This window comes from Diadema setosum, chromosome 6 (assembly GCF_964275005.1).
Source record: "Diadema setosum chromosome 6, eeDiaSeto1, whole genome shotgun sequence".
NCBI lineage: Eukaryota > Metazoa > Echinodermata > Echinoidea > Diadematoida > Diadematidae > Diadema > Diadema setosum.
The window spans coordinates 5,051,794-5,052,146 of NC_092690.1; positions in this window are offsets into that span (position 1 = coordinate 5,051,794).

A 353-nucleotide genomic window follows, 5' to 3' on the forward strand; every position below is an offset into this window, starting at 1 on the left:
AACTCACGATACTCCAAGAATCGGGTCCAACTCTTTTATAGAAAATAGAAAATGTAAATCTGGATTACCGAAACACATAGTGAATCTCCACAGTACACCGTTAGTTTCATTTTAGGCAGGATTGAGAGCAAGTACTATTGACGGTTTAGTCTTAGGAGTAATTTTGTACAGTACTAGGTGCTTATAGGCGCACCATGAAGAATAATTACAAATTTGTACGTATACTTATGCTACTATACGATAGCAAGAAAAATGATGTCAAGTCATTACAATCGGCAATATTGAGTTTACCATTATTACTGAAAATACTCAAAGGCTAAATTCTAGTCCAGTTAAAAAAAAATACCTTTATG